This window comes from Stegastes partitus, unplaced genomic scaffold (genome assembly GCF_000690725.1).
Source record: "Stegastes partitus isolate 25-593 unplaced genomic scaffold, Stegastes_partitus-1.0.2 Scaffold78, whole genome shotgun sequence".
Taxonomy (NCBI): Eukaryota; Metazoa; Chordata; class Actinopteri; family Pomacentridae; genus Stegastes; species Stegastes partitus.
The window spans coordinates 688147-709237 of record NW_007577809.1 but is presented as its reverse complement, the minus strand read 5'-3'; positions in this window follow the sequence as shown (position 1 = coordinate 709237).

Below are 21091 nucleotides of genomic sequence, written 5' to 3'. Positions count from 1 at the left end.
ACATGCAGGGAAATTACACTGGTAAATCTAAATGTTGAATTATAGCTCAGTTATTACGCATTGTAACGCCTTGGTGTTAATCTGGTTCCCATGATGTCTATAGTATTGCTGCATCTAAATATTTAACCACAAAATCAGGCTATTTGTCCTGTGTTATGGTGTCACTTTTAGAAACAACATTTCCTAATTATAAAGCACAATTCGACAAAGCTACAAGGACATAAATATGGAATAAACACAGAAGTGAATAATCTAAATTTTGCATTACACCACTTTGTTCTAAAGCACCCAAAGGTTCCCATGGCATCGACAGTCTTACTGCGTCTAAATATTTAACCACAAAATCGAGCCATTTGCCTTGTACAACAGTGTCACTCTAATAAACGACATCTCCTAATTATCAAGCACAATTCTGCAACGCTTCAAGGACATAAATATGAAATAAACACAGCAGTGGATAATAAACGTGTTGACTGCAGTGGATGTTTCACTGAAACAATGCAGTCAATACTGCGCATCCATCACATCTCTAATGAAGAACGAGGATGTGCTCGCTAAGAAGCTTGTGTGTCTCAGGTGTCAGTCCCAAATGAATATTCACCCCGCAGACGAACCCTGCTCCCAACGGGCCTGTGCACTAAATAACGCAGCATTAACGCCGGTAAACAGAAACAGAGCTGTGTGTTCGGTTGAAGGGGGTTTGTTTGAATAACCTCTCGCACTCCACCTCAAGATGTCGTATACCAATAAATCTGCTTATTGTCGCCAAATCCCTACAGCTTCTTTAACAATAATACGCAATATGTCTATATTTACTTTCACTCCCCCCCCCTCTTTGTGGAATATGAGCTGGAGTTTATTTGACGAGGCCTTGTTGGTAGCAACTGCGAAACTTACTGTCACCCTATGCACTGTTTTTATGTTGTTTTACATGACTGTTGTTACTATTATTGGCTTTAAAATCACTTACGTTATCAGCGAGGCTCAAGGACAACATTACTGCTCTGTTACATGGCAACAACCAGAACAAATTCATTTTTTGTTCAAGAAATTAAAGGGGGTATGATATGTGAAGCTTAAACTTCCTATTAGAGCTCTTATAATACTGGATTATTGGGGCTGATATTGATTGTAGGTGACAGAAATTCTAATATCAATATATTGTTTCTATATATGCTATGAGTTACATCGACAAGGGAAAATAATGGGATCAGAGCTTATTAACCTTCTAGCAATGTGTTTCACAAACTATTAGCAACTTCCCATGAAGGCAAAACTTGACTCCACACCAGGTTCTCCTCAGCTGTGATGCGTACTCTGCTACATGTGCTGCACACACGGCTGAGATTTCAAAACAAAGGAGTCGGAGCCACTCTGCTGGACGAACCATGTGACAAAGAAAAAGCATATTTTTCTGTATTATGTTCTGTAAAACAAAGTTCCTGTTTTGTTTTTTTTGTTTTTTTTATTTGAAGCAAACACATTCATCTGCAATAAGTCCTACTGTTGGGTAATAAAACAAATTCAATAATTATCAGAAGAAAAAAAACAAATCCCCTAAAAACACTGATGTTGTAGTAGTTGATAGTGGGTGAATAATATATGATGTAGATCTGTTCTATTTGGGTCATTCCTCATCTGCATAATCACCCCATTAGGCTACAACAACTGGGTTATGTAGCTGACATAGGGCCAGAACAAGAAATAAAAAGACACACGCGTTGTTGGAAAAGTGGAAAGCGAACAACTCTGATGAGAGTCGGGACGCTGGCACAAAATGAGAAAATTATGGCGAAGTGCAGCCACACAACATGATTTGGAAATGGGTCAGATTTCTAAAGCTGGATAACGAGCAGAGTGATATCTGCAGCAAAACACGGAGGCGGCTTGTACACGAGGACATGGTGAGAGCACCTTCTCCACCATGTAAGAAGGCTGAATGGGCAAATTATCAGCATCAATCAACATAAAATGCCTTGGCTAATACTAAACGATATCTTTTATACAAACATATAATATAGGATATAGGAGCACTTATTTTCTAAATGCCGTTTCCACACTTCCCCCTCTGTTGAAGTTTTATACCTCGTTAATATGTCCATATGGCGTTTTTACATGCTAGAAGACACATCGTTAAGCAAAATAAGCAGTTAACACCATGGCTCAGCTTTTCCACTTTGAAACTGCAGTGACAGTCTCATAAACACAGATTTAGATCTCTGGGGTTGAGAAACAAACCAAAGGAGCCAATGTGGTCAGCTTTTAGGGTAGGGCTTTCTGTATTATTCTTCAGAATCAAACATGTTCTGCTGAATTACTCCAATATAACAACTCCAGTTACATCAAAGTCATTTTACATTAGGAAGGTATTAGTCTCGTGGTGAAACTTCAAAAACATGTATGCAAGCTTCAAAATAATGTAATACACATGGATGAGATTTTACAGGTTAAATCAATGATTGGAGAGGGAATTAAACATTTTTACAGCAGCAAAAAGCAACTGTTTCCTATCAAACGCTACTGATAAACCCACTGTACTGGCACCAAGCAAAAGAAAATTGGACTTACATTCACAAAATATTCAATGTTGCTCCAAGGCACTGTTTGCACTTAAAAACACAACACTGTAGGTGTTTTATGTGTGCTCCACTGCCCCCAAGTGGCCTAAAAATCTAATAATTCACCTGTATGTTACCACAGTTGTGGAAATTATAAACTGTAGCTTAGGACAGTTGTGGCATCGTGGTGGGAAAAAAAACCCAAAAACTTTTATTATCTTCATATTCAGTGATGTCAGTCTGGGAACCTATAAGAGAGGTGAAAAGCCTGAAGGGGTGCAGGGGCAGTGAAGGGTATAAACTGAATGAGTCACAGTGTGTCCTGAAATGTGACAGCAGCTGGTGTGTGAGGCGAGCGCTGACTGCTGCTCTGCCGTGGCCCGGCAAATAAGACAGCGAGGCTGCCCTGTCTCCACACAAACACAACACCCCTCACACACTGATGCACACAAAGACACCCACACACACACTCAAAAAAACAACTGATGCGCAAACATGAACTAAACGCACACAACACCTTGTTTTTTTTTTTTTAAATGTTTGCATTCCTGGAAATTTCTGCAAGCTACTCACATTTCGCTGCACTAATCCTGCATTTACTGTAAGTAGCAAATCCTCTGATGTTAAAGCACTAATAACACTCAATCCCATTTCTGCTGAGTCTATTCCCCGAAACCCCCAGAAGGAAAAAGGATCCAAAAATATGGATCACCAGCTAGTCCACTTAAATATTCACAAACAAATACCCAAATTAAACTGCTCGGTGTTATATGTTTGCATTTAATTCAAAACTGGTGTCTGTGTTTTTGCTTTTTGTTGTCTCTTGATTCACAGGCAGTAAGACAAATGGATGCTAATGGCTTTCTAAATCACCTGAAAGTAAAGGTTAGTTTTGCTTTTGGCATTTTTTTTTCTTTTCTTTTCAAAGTCAAATAATATGACAAAAAATTAAGCCTTTTTATTCTAATGGGGGCATAGTCTCTCTATCGAAAACTTTAATCACTAGGTTTCAGGTGCTGATGTCAGAGTTTAGCATCAATCTAGATCCAGTGTGACTGGCAAGATGAAAGGTCAGCCCAAATAAAGTAACTTTTCATTGAAGTAAACTTGGATCTGACAGTGGCAGTATTTAAATGAGATGTTTCAGTGTCAGCAGAATTCTAATCTAAATGATACCACAGCTGTAATTATATATCAGAGGCTCAGCTTCGTAGATTAGAACAGAAAAGGCTGAACATAGTTTTTTTTTTTTTTCCATTTTAATCATCAGTGTCTGACTACATGTGGAACAGTGCTAATAATTCTTTAATTAACATGTTGACTAGAAGAAGCAGAGGGCACCATTACTCCCCTCCCCCTCTGCAGGCTGATTCTCATTCATACACACACAGAACCACAGTTACATTATACACAGAGTATTTAAAGGAATAAGAGTCATGTTTTTTTCTTCAAATGTAAATTGGATTATCTAAAGCTCCAATACAGACTATAGAGGTGCGTTCAAGAGCAGGTCACTGTCCACAGACGCTATAGCTGTCATTCACAGAACTTGTATTATTGCCATTTACCCTTGTGCATGTAGCGGTATCACTGTGCCTGGGTAAAAAATAAGAAGTATAGGGTATAGTGAAGAGACACAGAGGTTATACTGCAGCCCATTCAGCCATGTTGAGTCACACGGCAAAGGCAAGCCATAATTATCGGTTTGCAGTCAGCGCCCCCCTCCCGGTCTCGGAGTTACTGTCATTGTCGTTTTTAAGGCCTTTTTTCGCGGGTCAGCCCTGCAGCAGCAGCGTAGCACCGCACCTCACTCTCCTCCCCTGCTCCCTCTATAGATGGGAGCAGAGAGCAGCTGGTGAAAAGAGATAAAGTCGTGTTCTGAGTGCTTTACCCTTCCAATCTACCTCGCACTGCTCACTCGAATGCTGGGAGCACAATGATAGAAGCGTGAGAGGCAGAAAGTAGATTAAAGAAAGCAGCGGCTCTCGCTACTTTTACTGCCCACATGAACACCTTGAACTGCTGAGGTTTCTTCCCTCTGTGATTTCAGCGGCAGAAGCATGCATGCGCTGTTTATTTCACTCAGCCAGGTGCACTGTTTTGGCTTTAGTGCCTGCAGAACTGCGTATTGATCATGCTGTTCCTCTCTCGGAAACACTGATGAAGTCCATAATGATACTGTATAATGCGGGCTCAACTGTGAGGCAAACACAAACCATCCCCCATGTCTTAATGAAATTAGCTTTTGCCTCACTAGAGACATCGCCGGTAGCAAAGAGAGGTGACAAAGAAGATCATCTTCAAAGGTTACTTCCCACTTTTTTTTGTTCTTATTGCCTTTTCCCCCGTAATCAGTACAAGTTCATCTATGTCCTGAAGCCACGATCAAAACATTTGAAGGGGACTTAAATCATATCAATAAAACATTTTTATATAATTTCAGCACGTGAAGTGAATACTGAGAATGACATAATTTCTCAATAATCACGTTGGTGTTTTTAATATTTCATGGTTAGGAGCCAGAAGAGATTTCTCATCCCATCTAATGCCTTATTATTACAGAGATAGATGTGTGGTCTCAGGAACACATTGTGACATTAATCTAGCAACAGTCAAAAAAAAAAGGTGGATGGGGTGTATGTGCTGAATCAGAAAGCTGCATAATGGTGAATATTTGCAAATCAGTTCTTAGACAGAACATAAATAACCAATGAAGGATGGAATAGTATTCCTGGACTCTGAAGTCTGTAAATAATAGAAATGTCATAAAAAGGTGTTCATATTTTTGACTCGTTATGTCAATTAAACTATAATGTCAAGGCCACTGAAGTTCAAAAACTTGCCAACAGAGCAGATTCACTTACAAAACATCTGGACAAAGAGCTGCCACGTTTGAACTCACTGGACTCTAAATGACCCAGTGGGAGATCTCCCAAATAGCCTGCTGTTTATTAGGGGCATCCAATCACTATAGCAATCATCTCACACATTTGAATTTTGAGGTGTTATTGGAGTGATCAATCTTGTCTTGGGTCCACTGGTTTATGCAGTCACCTGCCAGCCAGTTGGCAGCTGTCCTGGACTGGGTGATGGCACTCACTAGGGCAGCTCCTCTGCAGCCAAGGCAGGAGGTTAATTAAGCAGATGTTGGTAAACAAGCAGGTCATTGATGAAATGAATCTGCACCTCAATATAAAAAGATATGCTCATGTGAGCACATAAATCTGGTGTCAGAAATGAGCGCATATGGCAAAAGTGCCAACATGTGGCAAATGGGTAGCTTAATTTATCTTCAATAGCCTTCGCTGTACTGCCAGAATGAAGTGTTACCATGGCAACAAAGTTACTATTAGGGAAAATAGTTCAACTCTCCAATCAGTCAAATAAATCAATGTTTTATTCTGCGGCGATGCCAATAAATATTTAACAGAGCTTAATGGCCTGTATCGTTTTAGCGAATAAAATTTTAAAAACTGTAAATAAATGACCAGTGGAAAAAAAATTTAACATTTCAAACTGTTGGATGTAAATGTCACATTTATGACCAGTGGGGGGGAAAAAAAGAAAATTTCAAAGTGCTGGATGTAGAATGACTCACGCAACCAAAAGCAACCACTGCAGACAATAATCACACATCCAAGATTGAATGACTGTAAGAATGGGAATAGAATGACTGAGCTGGCAAAGATACAGTCGACCATCAAAAAAGACAAAATTAACAACAGTATTCAGCGATCTCAATGTTACCTCCATAATAAACAGAACCTACCTGCCCTGATGCTTTACTGCCTGCCACCTTAAAATGAATCTAAATATAATAAATCTAAAGTTAATTGGTCTCCACTTGCTCTGTGTGTCGCGGTGCTGATCGTTGTTGCTGGTGTGCTCTTTCATTCCAGGCATCAATACAGGGCTGCACATGTCATTCTATAGGTCATGCTGTATTACAATATATAACAGCTACAGCGTTCACTTTAATAGACACACTAGAATGTGCTACTATGCGCTGGTGTAACTTGTATCATCTGCTCCAAAATGACAAAGCACTTGCACTGACAGTGTTTGTTTTTTGTCCCCCATGGATGACAGTCCCGATCTCTTTCTCTAACCAGCTGTTTGTGTTAATTGCTTCTCCACTTGCTACTGTCAATCTAACATGGCACCATCCTAACTGCTTATGAATTGATGACAATAATGGTAATCAGCCGAGACAATGGAGTGAGATTACAGACTGAAAAGGTCGATTTCTTCTCTATAACAGGAGCGTACAAAGGAATGAGAAAGGGCTGTGTCTCTTAAAATAGACAGGGTTTTCATTATATGCTAAACAAACACAACAGCTGTAGAATTAATCCTAAATGGAGAATATAGCTTGCACTTAGGCCATCTGGCACAGTGGGGCATATTAACATGAGGACTGAATTGGCCGACTGAAACTGATGTGTGCAATGCTGAGGACGAGGCTTCTCTGTTTGTCAGAGCTGCTGTTTTGGGTAGATGGGGATAGTGGGAACAAGTTGAATGCTGACTAATAGAGGCTTTCACTGTGGCCATTTTAAGAGAGGTAACGATAGCACACACTGTCTGGTCCTTTCACACTAGACCATGCTTCTGCAACAATTGCTGCCAAAAGAGAAAAACATCAACTACACGTCAGCTACAAACTGAAATGGATGCTCCCCCCTGTCCCCTGAACTGAGAAAATTAACAAAGGAGTGACTGAGAGGTTAGCTGTCTCCCTCGGAAGATAAAATGCGATGTAGAAGACGAATCTGAAAAACAAAAGCGTGAGTGCACTGTGTAACTGTGATTAATGCACACGTCCTGGTTCGGCAATCTTGTAAAGCATCACTCTTCGCTCCTGTTTGAACTGTCTTGCTTCTACAGAAAGCCAAAAGCTAAAAAACAGAAAAAAGATCTTCAGCTGAAGTTGCCTTACAGTCAGTCTGCTACATCACAAATGAATACTGCATACAATGTGCTTCCTCACACAATATTTCACTCTGTTCTCCACCCTGCCAGGCAGACACAAAGAAGCAGAAGATTGGGTTTGGCCCATCAAGGACATAATGGTGCTGGTGGAGGAATATTAGATCTCAGCTACAGCTGGGGTACAACGAGCATGTGGCTCCTCCACGGGGACTAACTTCTAGCACCTAATGCAATCAGCCCCACAAATCACACATACGTCTGTGTGTGTGCGCGCCAGCCAGAACCCACGCACACATGCATGCAACACAGGACACAAAGACTTCTCAGCATGTCTTGCCGTAAGTCAAATCATCATCACTCAAATCTGATTTGGGTCCAGAGTGTTCTGACTGCAATTTCCTTTATTAAAACTGTCACACATTCAGACCTGTTCGCTGCTTCTGGGTCACACAGCATTTACTGGCTGAAGGGCAGTCGGGAGGGGGGGCGTTGGAGCTGTTGTGGGTGAAATTCGGGGAAATGTTAATTGGCAATCTGTTTAATGACAGTTTTAATGGTGACACACGTAGCCCGCAAGTGCACACAATTCACCCATTCTACTGGTAAAAAGGACTGTAAAAGGTGAGTGCATCTGTTAGAGCGACACGTGATCTGACAACAACAGTTAAACTGTCCTACACTGATATCTGGGACCACACTCACTCCAACATTTTAAATCATTAATGCTATTGGCAAGTCTGTTCTGTATCAATTAAATGAGTAAATAAAAGAGTTTCTGCTGGCACACAGGAAGAAGCTGAGGAAGGCTGGGCAATTTGTTTTTTTACCAAACAACAAAAGCACTGTTTCTTTGATTGCTGTATAAATGTGGCCATCTGTGATTGAGAAATTACTTTAAGTGACCACTGACCTTCAGCAACTGTACATTTTCATAATCAAAAGGAGCTTTTGTCTTACTGAGACAGGAGATCATTTTCAGGGTAAACAAAACAAAATGACCCCATCACTTTATAATCATACAAAGCACACAGCATCCCCTGAAAAGTGACAGCATTTCACATGCATCCAATCCCATGTGCCAGAATGCCCATCTGTTGTTGTAAATTATGAATGAGCCATTAAATTTTTATCCACATTAAATGTCTTCCATTTTTTAATTATGAGACATTGGGGTATCTCGTCCTCAGAAATTAGATTTTTTAAAATTCCTAATATAAAACGTGCAAAATCTTACATACCATGTCTTTGCCAAGCAAAAGGAGTGTATAGGGTTGAGTGCAGGAATTCAGAGCCACTGCAGCTCCTGCTTATTCTGTACATAAATGCTGCCACCTGGTGATATATTACAGGCACCCCATGTGCCTGCAGTGAAACTGCTCTGCAAATCTGCCGAGACATCACGCAAAGATCTGATCCGGGCTTCAATGCCATGATCATCACATGCAACATTTCCACTTTTAATTGGAGTTCTGACCGGCTGCATATAGACGAGGATGGTCACAGCGATAAAGACTAGTGCTGGTTTAAACACACAGAAATATGTACACGAACACACACACATGCACACACACGCCATTCACTTTTGCTGGCACATCAATCAAAATGGCTGCTTTGGGAGGTAGGGTTAATGGTATTATTTGTCATGCCAACCGAGGACGTGAGCATGCGTGCCCATTGGATGTGATGTCTTTATTAGCAGACATGACAGCAGCCAACTCACCACTCGCTCCTCCATGTGGAGCGGTGCCAACCTGGTTAAACCCTCAGGGATGTTTAACCAACACACACAGTCTAAACAGTAACTGAGGCAAAGCACTCATTAGGAGCAAACACCAAATGGGTAAAAACATTATACCAACAAACTGCTTTACACATCTAGAAATGATAAAGTGTCACGCACTGCTGTGGTCAGGCAGCAGGGGTATAGCTAGCATTGCAACTTGTCTCTGCAGTTCGTCAGACATTCAGTCTTATCTGACAGTTTGGTGATGGTGAAATGCACGCGAGGGGAAAACAATAAAATCACAAGACGATACTAAGACTTGCCTCAGTGACAATCTAAATATATGTTGTTTGGGTTGGAGTTCACAACAAGGAGGGTGCACCCCGCAGGTATGTTTTCTTCATCATGTCCCAGCTCATCAGTGTACACCAGGCTTTTCACTGTGGTGTATTACATGTGCCTATAGCTGTTGATTATATGAACAGTCATCAACGTAATCAACATTATTAATAGCACTGTTACAAATGTGCTGTGGAACTCACTTACAAAAATAATGTTTCAAAAACGAACGGGGGGGAGAAGAGGAATGTCTGGAAACATGAATGAATACAAAGCCGTTGTAACGGAGCCAGATCTGGCTTCCTGAGATGAGAGTGAGATTGCACTCCAGTTATTTACTATCCCGAGGGTCTGTTTTATCAAGAGTATGGGCATCAATTTGTTTCCCAATGGAAAACCAAAACAGGAACAAAGCTGATAGGAATCTGGTAAAGACGAAACAACACACAATTTATCATTGCTTTTATGGCTAAAATGCCAAATAATAGATTTTTTACATTCATGTAAACAGTGCATTACCATAGAAATGGCCACTTACATGCACATGTGAGGACCAAAGTGAGAGAGTGGGGGATGGAGTTGTTAATCCTGTTAGTTTCTCTATACCTCTGAGCGGCTCCTGCCACAAGCTCCCATCCTGGGAGGACGGGCACAATAATAACCTAGAGACACTCAGATTCTCATTCTCAGGAATGCTCACCGCTGCAGGCTTAAAGTCAGGCTGTGAAACTTACATCTCGTTCCTTCTTGTTAATATGCAACTCTGTATTTTTACCTTTCCCTTTTTAAGGGTAGTCTAGTGCAGTACAACGGATATTGCTGATTGCTGGATCCCTGAGTGAGAGAAAAACCAAAATACATACTGCAGGATTTCAGACTGCTGCCAGGGAGGAAATTTACCTACAGTGAAAAACTTTCATTTTACACTGTGGCCTTAGGAAACTTAAAGCTTTTCCAGCTTTTCCTGTAGTTCAAATCTGAACAAAGTTAGCAAGCAGCATTTGACATTGTCAACATTTGTGGACCAGCACAATTATACAGAACACATGGCAATTCCTGAAACTGATTCTTTCAAGTTGATATAAAGCTTTAATTGCATTGCCTTCATTAGTCACAGATCAACCACTGATCTCATTGATGGGAAACTGACCATGTTTGACAACAGTTTACCGTCGTATTAGATAATCTGTGGGAAAGAAAAACTTGCAGTAAGAAAGCAATAAAAGATGTCTCTCAGGAAAACCCAAGGGATCTATACTGTTGACTGATAAATCTGACTGTTGTCAAGACACACACACACAGATACACACAAACCTTATTATGCGGTTCTTGTTTTGATCTCAGCTGTCTGCGTCATGTCACACATGTGGCAACTGCTCTAAAACAAGTCTGAGTTCTAACAGAAGCTGTCCATCTTTTATGTCAACACTCTGCCTCGCCTTAATTTGAACTTTACAGCAGAACCTCACCTATTCCATGAATTTCTTAAAGACTGTTTTCACGTTGTATTTGATGTTTCATGATTATTTCTTTGCTGGGGAATTTTTTTTTTTTCAAGCACAGCTAGTAATGTTATTTATATCAGCATGCACATTTGCTGGTAGATGGATTGCAAAACCAAAGCCATTAGTTGATAATATGCTGTCTGTTTCTCGCTGTTACTCATCTCTAAATTGCATTAATGTGGCGCGCTCATCGGGGAAACTGTTTGTCTTCCTGTCTCGTTCTCTGCGTATGTGTGTGTGTGTGTTTTGGCATTGTTCAGCCCTCTTTGCTTTCCCTCGGGAAAGGCTCTGTTAATATGTCCCCCTTGTCAATTTTATGAGAGTTTATGCCAAACTGAAATTTCAGTCGAATATGAAAGGTCTCAGCATGAGCCCATGATAGAACTGCTTTCCAAACTCAGTGTTTACATTTACGCCGCCTCCATCATTCACCTACAGCACCGCCGCAGGGCACAGTGTAGTACCTACATGATGGGATATACTGCTGAACAAAGGAATGTGTATATGCCTGGCAAAACCTAAGAATCCTAACGTCTCATTCTTGGAAAATAATAAACAAAGGCTGCTCAAAACAGTCCCTCAACAGCCAACAATTAGTCATTTACCTAATTCTCTTTTAGGCAGATATAAAATATGAAATGTGAGATCTGTGTGTCCATTTGTAGACAAACTGTGTGATGTATTAGGCAGTATTCCCATCTCCCCCCATGGCTGCTGTGTTGCAGAGTGAAGACATATGGCTGTTTATGTGTCCTCCTACCCCACCCTGTGGTCTGTCTTTGACATGCTCTTACTGCTTCGCCAGAGAGGAAGGCAAACAGAGAAATGAAGAGAAGCGCAGAAGAAACGGAGAAAATGGGCTGACCCTGGTCACACCGGTGCCACATTCGCCGTAATCTCTGCCCACTTTGTGATTTATAAGGCACAAGAAGGTGAATATTTTATTGTAATGCATCTAGGTTAATATTCCAGCTTGGGGTCCAGAGCATTAAGGGAGCATGAATGCACAGAGTTTGTTTTGCCAGGCCCTAATCAATCAGGGCATACGGTGGGTGGAACAGCTTAGAAAAGAGCTCTGTTCTCATTACCCAGATAAATCACACATTCCATATTATAAATTACGCACCAACCCCGGGCTCCATGCTGCCGACCATCATTCGCTGAGAAAAGATGGGGTCTGTAGTAAATATTTGGTTTTATGTTAAAATGTGGGCAATAGCAAGAGCTTGGAGGGGGCAAATTGTTTGTAGAAGGCAATATAAAAATGTAGAGTATTCTTTATTCCATTATAAGGCCTTTATTATGAAAACTGAAGACTCCAGAGGAAAACCAGCGTGGCACATAATATAAATGTTACAATACTGAGGGAATATGGAACGTCATGAATAGAATTACATTTTCACTTACCAAATTTATTGCTTTGCACGGCCTCAGAAATCAGTTTGACAGGCAAACATAATTTTTGCGGGCACATTTGTTCAAGCAATAATAATGATACCTTTGTTTTGTACAAACCAAAAGAAAGTCCATCTTGTTTGCCGCATTGGTAAGAAGCTTATGTTGAATTTAGTCCCTTGACAGGACAGGAAACAGAAAAAAAAAGCCCATTCCATGTTTACAATATGTCTCAGAGGAGAGGAATTACTCGCATTTGGATTTAGAGAAAAAAGAAGCACCTTCATATGCAAAAAAAAAACCTCAAAACAAAACAAAAAAACAGGTACAATGTTGATCTAACTACAAGAGAAACTACACCTGACAGAACCTGACAGCAACCCAATCGATAACTCACTACTCACCCACGCCCTTCTTGTCCGGACACACTTGACACGTGCTATAATTGCACCCAGCGAAACGCTGTTTAATTTAGCTTGAACAACTAGCAACAGACTCCGACACCTTCCAAAAGAAATCCAACATATTTTGTCAGTCTCACTTTACGGCCTTGCGGATCAGTCGGAAGCTGCACTTCGCAGTTTCGTGTCAAACGCGCTTCTGCGAATCTCATCTTTACATATTGTCTTACCACATCTGGTAGCTGCCACAATAAACAGGCACCGCTACGTTTTATTTCAGGAGTCATCATTCCCAGACTCGTACCAAACCGCAATTGCATTTACAGCTACAGTAATAACTCAAGCTGGCCACATGACAACACACAGGCAAAGATTTATTTATTTATTTATTTTATGTAGTGACTGTCTCAAAGCTAACCAGATTTAACAAGACACACACTCACCGAACTCGCAGGGCAGCTGGTTTCATGATATAAGGTGATGTAATGCAAACTACTTACATGACATGTCATTAATTAATGCATTAAAGTGCGTTGTGTTTGCTTAACAGTGACTTTATAATCCTCACATCCCCTACATTTATGCTGGCACAGGGGTACGCACTCAGCAGCGAGGAAACAGGGAACCGAGCCAGGGACGCGAGGGTAAGCAAATGGTGTTGATCATCTGGTAAAATGAAATTAAGCTTCGTCAGTCATCACATCTACATACCTCAGCTATATATTTTTAATCATTTAAGGTGAGAAGAAGAAAAAAAAAACACACACCTCTGGCACACTTTCCAGCTTGTACAAGTGTTGTTTAGTATCAAAATGCAAAGCTGCAATCTAAAGTACATAAAACGACGTCTGCTTAATGTGAAAGTGTGTGTGTAGCAAAAGGCGTGTGCTCATGTGTATTCATGTGGTTGTGTGTGTCAGTTCATAAGATATTTTTTAAGACTTTTTTTTTTTTCTCCTCTTCTTCCACAGTGCCAGTCAGGCAGCAGGAGCAGGAGGCAACTGTGGAGGAAGGGAGCTTGTCAGAGCTGTCTCACTGGGTGATGTTAATATGGCAATGCTAAGCTGGCACAGGACTTAAGCAGCTTACAAAGTACAGGGAAATAAACTTGATGATTCCACAGCAGTTTGCAAGACTTTTTAAATCCTAAAGAGTTTAAATACACATCCCACCTCACGCTGGCCACATGACAACTTGGCCGATCAAAAACTTGCACACTTCAATGCAAAACGTACAGTTCAAATCACATTTCAAACTAATTGTTTTGCATGTTGCTGAGTTCCACTGATGCTCTTTTTTTTTTTTTTTTCTTTTTTTTTATGGAGGGCTCCAAAGGCCTGCTTTACCTCGTTGAAATCTGAGTTCCATTAGGAATCAATATTCATCTGGGTCATGGCAAATCCCTCAATTAACTCAGGGAGCAAATCAACCCCACATGAGTGTTTCTGTGCATTTTCTTTTATCTTCTATCCTGATGGAGAACATAAACATAAAAAAAAAAACAGCAGGGTTGCTGTACAAAACAGGATCAAGGCCCAAAGACCTGATCAATAGGAATTGGCAAACACATCTAAACAACCAGCATTGCTTCGCACTGACCAGTAAATCTCCATAACAGAGCCAGTCGTGCCAGGTCATAAGTTTTTCTCAGCACATAACAGATCAGGTGGCATGCCAAGGATTCATACTGATTGCTATTAAAGCCATCCATCACCCAAATGGCTCCCATAGTTCTTGTGAAATGGTGAAATGTAATTCCAAATGTTGGATACTATATGGAGAATACTATATGTCCATCACTGTTCAGTGATCTGATGTCATTTTGGCCTGTAGGAGCTGATGTTTTATTGTTTAAGCGTGATGGTTTTATGGATTTTCTGTCAGTTTGTTGGATATCAGCAGTGACCTGGAGATCAACCTTGTCAGAACTGGGGTCCAGTGATGGCAGTTCCCTCAGTCGACCCCGCCTCTGAATATTTGTCCCCCCCCCCTCCTCCCTTTCACCCTGCACTCCACAATCCCCAACCATCTGCTCGCATCTCAGTGTCAGTAGATTCCAGTTGCCCATACTTTCACCCAAATTTCTCCTGTAATGATAATACCCCCAATAACAGTCCTAATCCCAGCACGCCGCGCTGCTCAATTACAGTCTTTAGGAGGATGGGATTAGGAGCAGAGATGGTGGGAGGGGGGGAGAGGAGAGGGCGGCGGAGAGGAGGATGGTGGAATGAGTTGAGCTGAAGGTTGAGGAGGTGGGGTGGGGGGGAGAGAGAGACGAGAATGGAGGAAAAAGGGATAAGGGGGAGGAGAGACTGCTTTTTACTGCCATGAAAGGCTGCAGATGAAGAGACAGGCACAGCAGCAGTGGGTAAATCCCAAATAGCCTGTCACCAGCCGACAGCGCACTGGAGCGTGTAGAGCACAGAACAGCACAGCAGACTGGCAGACTGGGTTGAGCCAGGCTAGGGGGAGAGGGAGGAGGTTGTCTGGTGGGGCTGTAGGAGATGTTAAGGGTTGGCCAATTTGACTCTGGCATCGAGACAGGAGATAGGAGAAAAATACTTCAGGTGACGGAGACATGGGACAGGGTGGCTTGGGTCACTATTTCAAGCTTGGCTCATAAACATTTCTCTCTGATTGTGGCAGAAGGACTGAGGAAAGGGAAGTGGAGTAGAAAGCTGACAGGGGGGAGAATGAAGGAGGGAGGAGGGGGGGAGAAAAGTATAAAAGGGAATCGGAGAGAGAGGGAGAGAGACAGCAGAGAAAGTTGAGCTTAGAAATAAGGCACAGGGCTTATGTCTCCACACTGGCATTTACAGAATCCAGGCCTAAATAAACATCCCTCTTCCTCATCCCTTTAGTTGTGGATGTTGATTGAGGGTGCTGGCAGGCAGATGAGCCATAATCAACTACCCATCACAACAGCAGCCATCTCACACAGTGACACTGCCAGCCATGCAAGGCATCCTGCAGCCAAGTGACAAATCTGGGTTTGCAGAGCAGATTATATTTACACACACGTCAATGTTCACAGTGTTTCTGCAGTCGGAGCACGTCAGTAAACTTTCAAAAGGTAATCATCATTTGAATATGAAACTAGTAATGATCCTGTTCTACTAGACATAAACAGAGTCACAGTTGGATGTTTTTAAAAAATGCTGTAATAGGGAGAAAGATGGTCTCACGCAGCTGTAATCAGCTTCCCAATATATTCTATATTGGGAAGCTGATCAGAATCAAGGTTAATATCAAAACCATGCTGACGACACTAAAGAGAGATGTGTGGTTTTTTCAGCTATTGTAACCTAAATATGAAGTATTTACAAAAGCTTGTAACAGTCAGCCTCTTGGAGATAAGCTTGTGTGAATTCAACTGCTCCGGAAAAAAAACAAAAAAACAAAGATGTTTACATTATGGCAAAATAAATGTTATGCTCTCTGTTATCTGATTTCATACCCAGTTTGTAGCTTGTGCTCTGCTGCACTCTTCCTCTACTGAAAGAAACTTAGTGCTGCTGAGCTTCTTCTTCTTCTTCTTCAGTTTTTGGTTGAAGTGCCGGTTACAGCATCCTCCGCTCACCTACACACAACACTGACCAAACAAACTAAAATCGAACGCATAAAGGACATTAATTGCTCATTTTTTTATATTTGACAGGCGTGATGGGTGTTAGGTAGCCAATCAAACCTTTTTTGTTTTTCTTAAATGAACACTTTACTAACTTGGTCTTGCTATTCAAAAGGCTCACCAGTCAAAATCAATGTTGTTTTCACTAATACATTCTGATATTTAGTCCCTGCTGTGGTGCAAGCTCCAACAAACCATGCTCTTGGCCAATTATACATAATGTAATACCTGCGCTGCCTTGTTATTACAATTACTGTCTTAAATAATCCAGGCTTTCTGTTCAGGAAAAACACTGGGTTTTACTTATTTATAAGGTCTTTGCAGTTTTTTTTTTGCCCCTTCATATGACTTAATTTCTGTCTTTTAATGTGAGCCCTTACTAAACATGCTCAAATGATTATACTGAGGGTACCTGCTGTTTTTTACTGAGCTTGGAAAATGAAGTTTTGCTCACTGCGTGGCTACAACCTGCAATAACTTTCAAAACAATCAAAAGTTTGAGGGATTTTTACCCATAGAGCCATTTAGGTTTGTAATTTGATCCTATTTTACCTACAGCTGTTCTTGTTTTAGTCAGTTAATCTGTTTCTAAATGTGTTGTCCTCTAATTATTCTTTATGTTTTATCATTTTATTGTCATTCTTATCCAAGTTTCTTTTATTTTCTTACTAGGCCTCCATGAGTTTAAATAAAGGTTAAATGAAATGAATGAAGCCCAAATTTAGGTTACTCAAGCAATGCCTTGGAGATGAATGTCTTTAACTCAAACAACCCGCTCAAAAACGCCCAGAAGAAATTTGTAAATCAACTTTGACATGTAAAATGTGTGGAGTTCCCCTTGAAGCACAAGGTTCCACTTACACTTTAGCAACCCCCTGTATCTTAGTGACTTCTGAGAGGCCATCAGCAATGACGCATCAGGACTCATCCGAGGTAAAACAAGAAGCAACAGCGGATCAAACAAACACTAAATGAAATGTTTCCCCCACAGAGAAAGAGTCTTTTTCTGTCTAACGTCCTCCAGAGGGAACCTTCATGTTCTCTTGTCAAGTTCTGTTCCACTGATTCTCCCACTGATCCAGCACAGTCCTCATGTCAAGCCCAAAGTACACATGCAGGCAGACCCTGGTCAACAAAGCCGTGGCTACCAAAGCATGAAGTGAAAAAAGAAAACAACCCCCCCCCCTCCCCGGCTCCTCTTCTCTCGTTCCCCTCTCCCTCACTCAGCCCCCACCAAACAAGTGAAACAGCATAGCACCTGATAAAGCTGATAAAGTAGCGACATCAGCTACCGGTGATGGTCAGTGGTCCAGAGTAGTTACAGCACCGTGGAGAGGGAATGTAGACTTACTGAAGTAAATCTGCTGAACACTCCAACTGCAACTGGCAAAACAAATTATACCGCTGCTGGCGACATGAATTTACACAGTGGATAAACAGTAGGGAAATGTGTGTTATGTACTGAGCAGTATTTAATTACCAGAACAAACCTTCAGATCTATGCTCTTAATATTTATATACAGTAACCCCCCACAGTCTCACTTGAGCATTCACAAGGAGTAATTGTCAGAACCACAAAAATCTGTTTTTTTTTTAGCTACAGCGTGCGAACAAACTAAAAAATCAATTGGTGCAAGTCAAATTTTCATCTCACATAAATATAAAGTGACGCATCTGTCATTACCAATAGTTACATGCATACTACTCTATAGTAATGAGTTCAAATATTAGGGTCATGTATGAATCTGGACTTTCAGAAGGGCAACCATTTGCTGCAATAGAAGGTTTTCATGGTGAAGCAGCTGCAGGTGTGGAAAGTGCACATCATTTCTAACAGCCATAGTGGGGTGATTCACTGCTCAAAATAAGATTTCCAAATCTAGATTTGTACATTTTCTTTGTGTGTGTGGGTGTGTGTGATTCTGTGGTGATTTGCTTTTTTTTTTTTTTTGCCGTGGGAGTATCAGTCTGAAACATTGCAAGGAATGGACTTGGAATAACAAGTTTGCCAATTTTCCTAATCAAATTGATGAGTTTCATTACAGTTTCAGTTTACTCGTCTCACACTTGAATCGACCGATGCGGAGACGCTGCAACACTTAAAGGCACAGCTTTTCCCAGAGCCTGAACAATAAGCCGAAACATACATGACAGATACAGGATATTGTATTGGCATATACTGTGTGTATCAGCTGCGGAATGACAAGAACTACAAGTACAGAAATGGCTTGTGTCTTGTTCATATGTTAATCTGATTAAAGCATGGTTATGAGTTGGAACTCCCAGATATTAGTGTACTTATAATCCTTAATCTAGTGGGCTATAAATTGTACAGTAAAATACATAAGGCTATACTGGCTATAAGACAATCCAAGCATCACTTCACACTTACATTACAAACCACAAACGAATATGTTAGCGCCCGTACAACAAGTCTGGGCATAAAGTTGGAGTAATTTATGATTTATTTATGAAGGATTTGTAAATGACTCATGATGGGCTTTTAAATTAATTGGCATGCCATTTCTTTTTAAATAGGGTATACTAAAATCTAATTACAGGGTGTAGTAATATTACATAAACTAGAATTACGCGGTTGTATGCCTCTGCCAACCAGTGAAGTTGCAGTTTACATTAACGTTTGCTCAGATTCACAAAAGAGATGCAGTCAAGGAATTTAATAAAAAGGTATTTATGGCAAAGCTGAAGTTACGTGTATTGGCATGTATGATTCCAGCGAATAATTTACAGTGAGAAACATGTTTTCCTCAATTTGAGACTGTGGATGTTGCTGCAGAGAAGCTGCTAATGGGGAATTGTGGATGCTTCACACACATTTTCACTGCAGCACAGCAGATCTATACAATCAGCCCAGATTAGTATCACCAAGTCAGTAACCGTCCAAAGATGAAATATGGGCACAATCGTCCTCTGTTCCTGAGTTATGACGTTGATTTATGGCCAGAAAAGTGTTTTAGTAGAAAATTATGAGGTCACAGTGAAGCTGACCTTTGACCTTTTGGATATAAAATGTCATCACTTCATCATTTTATCCTGTTGGACATTTGTGTGAAATTTTAATGACACTGTGATTGGCATATGAATTTTTGATTTACGTGTTTAGCGTGGGGACAGTGATTTTTGAACTTTGATCACCAAATTCTAATCAGTTCATGGTAGAGTCGACATAAATGTGGCGGATCGAAAGAGATTCCCTCAGACCGGTCGCAAAACGTTCAAGAGAATTGGAAAGACAGATGGACGGACAGCCCGAAAACATAACACCTCTGGAAACAAAGGCATAAATTAAGTTTTAACATGTAATTATGAGATACATGGGATTCACATTTGTGTCAATACTCTTGAATTATAAAGCTATAAAATAATTACACGTTGTACAAACGTAATTGAGAAATGAAGACAGATTTAAAAGGGAAATCCTGATAACATTACCAAGTAAAGACTTTAAGCCTGGGTAGGTACTATGAACTAATCCAGTGCTACAGGGCCGCTTTTAAAGCGTGTGCAAGTTGCAAGAGAATCTGTTACCGAGTTCCAATCAGGAAACAATCTATAGCTGATTATTTAAAGAAAACAAGTACAGGCAGAGAAATTATGACGAGTCAGGTAAGACAAACAAGCAGCCCAGTACTTTGAATTGCAAACAAGTATTAATAGCAATTAAGATTTTGGACATTAAATGAACACGATCGATTGCAGTATTGACATTTTAAATGCGTTTCACTTGCAGAAAAGTCCGCATATAGAAAAATCTGCTCATAGAAAACAGCTCATGTAGACAAAATGAGTCTGTTTCACGTTGGGCAAATCTGACATTTACGTTTTTTTAACAATTTTTTGTTCACACACCTATCTGAGTGAAGTGTAGCTTCTTTTCTAGCAGTTCCCTTTACCTGCATATGAAACATTCAGTTATTGTAGTGACCCTCAATAATCAGATGCTCAGTAAGTGAGGTGTTTAGTCTGACCAGCTTATAAAAGGGAAATCAGACAACGTTCAGGAAATAGATTTCAATACTTTACAATTATCAGGTCTTGAATCACTGACAATCTCTACATCGATGCGTAATAAGGTTATGCAAAGACAATTCATCAACACGCAATGTGTACTAATAGCTGTGGATGTACCAAAATACACGGGTGTAGGACTAAACCAAGTACTGGCACGACTAACTGAGGAATTCTGATACTATCTTTGTATCATGCTTTTAAATACAAGTGAGGTAATTCAGGACAGTTTGGTTGTGACTAAAGACTGAGGCCCGTTTTAAACTACGCAGAGACAATCCAGCCCACACATGGTTTGCAAATGTGATTCAGTTCTTTTGGCAAACTGATTCGGCTCATCCACTTTAGACTGTTGCTCAAATAAAGAACTCATTTGTAAATCGTCTTATTCTTACAGTGAAATGGGAAGCACATCAAATTAAAGGGTCACTGTGTGAGAGGAGACAGACTGAAGCCCGTTGATAGACTGTGATGAAAGGGAGAAGACTCATAGCCGGCCTAATTAATCTACAGATAGCTCTGATCCTACACAGTGGGGGTCATGGTAAGTTATCATATTGGTGTCCCAACCAGGCAGCCTT